The sequence below is a fragment of the Canis aureus genome, chromosome 1, assembly GCF_053574225.1.
Source record: "Canis aureus isolate CA01 chromosome 1, VMU_Caureus_v.1.0, whole genome shotgun sequence".
Classification (NCBI taxonomy): domain Eukaryota; kingdom Metazoa; phylum Chordata; class Mammalia; order Carnivora; family Canidae; genus Canis; species Canis aureus.
This window is the reverse complement of record NC_135611.1, coordinates 10551687-10555539: the sequence shown is the minus strand read 5'-3', so window position 1 is coordinate 10555539 and position 3853 is coordinate 10551687. Positions and strand designations below refer to the sequence as shown.

General features: G+C 37.6%; 1 non-coding gene across 1 annotated transcript; it reads left to right on the top strand.

Annotated features, from left to right (window-relative positions):
- Positions 1–2827: 2827 nt before the first annotated feature.
- Positions 2828–2934, top strand: LOC144289666 (U6 spliceosomal RNA). The gene has a single exon (XR_013357518.1). It is a non-coding gene; the product is annotated as a U6 spliceosomal RNA (small nuclear RNA).
- The last annotated feature ends 919 nt before the right edge of the window (positions 2935–3853 follow it).

Below are 3853 nucleotides of genomic sequence, written 5' to 3'. Positions count from 1 at the left end.
TGGAGGAGATATTGACCAGAGAGAAGGCAATACCTTGTTTGTGCTCATGATATTTACAAAAAACTTCTTGTTTGTTACAAGTCCACCATGTTTGTTCTAAATATAGACATGATATTTACAAATCCACCCTGATATTGATAAGAAATTTACCAAATTCCCTGGTCAGTTCCCTATAAAAGACTGACCATAAAAAACCTCAGTGGCAACCCTGTTGGGACCTCTCTCACTTTTGAGAACTTTATATCTCTGCTTAATAAACCTCTATCACTTTGCTCACTCTCTGTTGTCCATTCTCTGTTGTCCACGAGATTGACTCCGTGAGACAAGAGCCAAAGTCTTCTGTATCACAACCACTCCAAAAATTGGTCAGTTTCTTAAAACAACAACGACAACAAAAAACCCTAAACTTGCAATAATCATATGACCTAGCAACGGTACTCCTGTGCAAGTCCCAGAGAAATCAAGACATTGGTTAAAAACAAGACGTCAGAAAATGAGTATTTCTGGCAGCTTTATTTGTAAGTCCCCAAACTGGAAACATCCCAGATATCCTTTAATGGCTGAATGGTTAAACAAATGGTAGTGTGTCTATATAATCGGCAGTGAGAGGTAATGAACTACTGGTGCACACAACAATCTGAATGACCTGTAGTTAATTACATTGAGTAGAAAAAGATAATATCATATAACGTATATGATTCCATTTGTGCGGCATCCTTGAAATGACAGAACTGTGAAATTGCAAAATGGGGAATGAGTTAGTGGCAGCTATGGGTTCCTAAGAGGCTGGGGTGGGATGAGCATAGATGTTACTATAAAAAGGCCACATAAAGAATCCTCATGTGGATGGAATTGTTCCTTATTTTGACTGTATCCATGTTGGTATCCTGTCTGTGATGCTGTACTATAGATTTCCAAGGTATTGCTATTGGGAAAAATTAGATAAAGCTTACAAGAAATCACTCTGTATTATCTCTTACAACTGCATGTGTATTTCCAATTATCTCAAAATTAAAATGTTAGTTAAAAAAAAAGAAGGAGCATCACTGTGACTTTTCAGAGAAAAGAGAAAAAGGGTTTCTCTTGTCAACTCTAACATATAAGAAGCCTGAGCTGAAATGTAGGATCAGTGAAAGCAATCCATTAAGCGTTGAAGAAACACACTTCACTTTCTGAGTTATGCCTCTCTTGTTTTTCACTTCACTTTTTTTTTCACTTCACTTTTTTTTAATAAATTTATTTTTTATTGGTGTTCAATTTACTAACATACAGAATAACACCCAGTGCTCATCCCGTCAAGTGACCTCCCAGTGCCCGTCACCCATTCACCCCCACCCCCTGCCCTCCTCCCCTTCCACCACCCCTAGTTCGTTTCCCAGAGTTGGGAGTCTTTATGTTCTGTCTCCCTTTCTGATATTTCCCACACATTTCTTCTCCCTTCCCTTATACTCCCTTTCACTATTATTTTATTTTTATTTTATTTTAAAGGGTTTTATTTTATTTATTCAAGAGAGACACAGAGAAAGAGGCAGAGACATAGGCAGAGAGAGAAACAGGCTCCCCACAGGGAGCCCAAAGGCAGGACTCGATCCCAGGACCCCAGGATCACAACCTGAGCCAACGGCTGATGCTCAACCACTGGGCCATTCAGGCATCCCTCACTTCACTTTTCAAGAGGCAATAACTTTTCTTGGCACATCATGTTTCTGACGTGTGTGTGTTTATGTGTGTGTGCACGCACATGTGCGCATGCACACTTGTTTTTCTTTCAAGCTGTGCCTTGGAAGCTTGACTCCCCAGTCTACAAAATTCACAGAGCTCAGATTGAACACATAGAATTTAAATTTTCCAAGGTTCCCTTTACTCCTAGCAAAAGGCATGGTGAAATCCTCTCCCACTTTTACCTGCCATTCCCAGAATACCCAGCTGTGCTTGGTTCTCTGGTTCATGAATCCATTTGTCTCCTATCCAGTTCCTCTAACATAGTTGCCAAAATGGTGTAGTCTTGCAGTGTGACACTAGTTACGTAGTTTGACACTACTCACCTCTCTCTTCCAAACACACAAGTTTGAAGTCTGCAAGGATACCTGGTATCGCCATTTTGTGATATGTGGTCACTGTGAGTTAGGTACCATATTGCTTTGCTGTTCTGGTTTCTCTCTCCACATTTGTGGAAGATTCAAAATGAGGGCGCCATTACCACTGCCATCTTGTCTGTTTATAATCTCTGCATTTCTCTGTGATGATTACATGCTTGTTCTCATCTGAGATGATCAAAGAATGAGATCAAAAGATTTTTTTCATCTTTAACATCTAGCTGAAGTTCAGTTTTAAGATAAAATCTGAACTTCATATGTAGATCATCCACCAGAAAGAGTATACAGAGCCAATCAAACATAAAATATATTTTATTCCTCATTTGCATATAATTTTATCTCTAAACCATTTCCCCAACTTAAAATCTAGGCCATGTCATGGGAAAATGGCTTTAAAGTTTATCCATTTTTTTAAGTAACAGATTTTTTAATAGCTTCCCTAATTTTTATCTAAGTAACAGATAAGTTTATCCATTTTTTTAAGTAACAGATTTTTTAATAGCTTCCCTAATTTAATTAATTGATATAATGGAGTATAGTACTATAGGGTAAACCTGTGCTTCAAGCATGCTAAATGATGATCGTCTTACATGTATTAGGAGATTTAAATAGTGGAGGGTGAACCTGAGTCAGCAGGCATATGTTAGTCAATGTGAAGAAATGCTTACATTTTCAGATCTGTCTCCATGAAATGCAGAAAATTACCTAAGTTAGCTAAGAAGAATGAACGGGTGCTCGCTTCGGCAGCACATATACTAAAATTGGAACGATACAGAGAAGATTAGCATGGCCCCTGCGCAAGGATGACACGCAAATTCGTGAAGCGTTCCATATTTTTCGATTATACTTTAAAAAAAAAAAAAAAAAAGAAGAATGAACGGATCCTTGACTAAAGGGGCATTTCTAAGGAAAGTGAAATCCCAGAACAAATTACAGCACAGAGAGCATGGAGAGATGTTTCTCATTTTTCATTTCACTCTTTCCTCCTTCACCTTTAAAAAAAAAAAAAAAAAGGTAAAATGATTTAGGGAAAAGGAAAAAAGAAACAACTAAAAGAAAATCTTTAAACTCATAACTCAAAGCATAGACAGAAAGAACAGTAGAAGAGCTGTATGGAAAAAACTTTCTAAGCTGGCTCTAATTATATTTTGGCTGCGACTTACCTCTGTTTCTTTTTTTTCTGTGTGTTTCAGACTTAAATTTCCCCCCATACCTCCGAACCATGTCTGAGGACACACCTGCCTAACTGTAGGCTTTCCTTTTCCTTTATTTTCCAAATTCAACAACATACTATTGTCAGATTTAAATTTAGGAAATCTTTAAAAGCTTGATAAATCTGTATCTTGTCTTTCCTCTACATTGTGATAGCTTAGCTTACTCTGTGGAACATATACCTAAAACAGAATAAGTCAATTTTACAAATTATGTCATGAGTAAGATGTGATAATAATGCCTCTAGTGAGATTATATAATGTTCTCAACCAACATCCAATGGTAGCTCTAACTGTTCTGTTTTTATAGGGCATGAGCAAGGAAAGGGGAGCTGCATCCAGTTTCTTTGAATGACAGAGGGAACAGTTGGATTCATTTATGGTCATCCTTATGCACCATGCCTAAAGATTCCCTGCTATGGCAGTACCATACTGTTCCCGCCAGACAATCTCTAAACTAGCTAAACATATACAAGAAAATGAGGATCTTGCTGATTTATGGAGGTTAAGGGTGTTGCTATGTAAATTTATTCCAAAAATATTGCC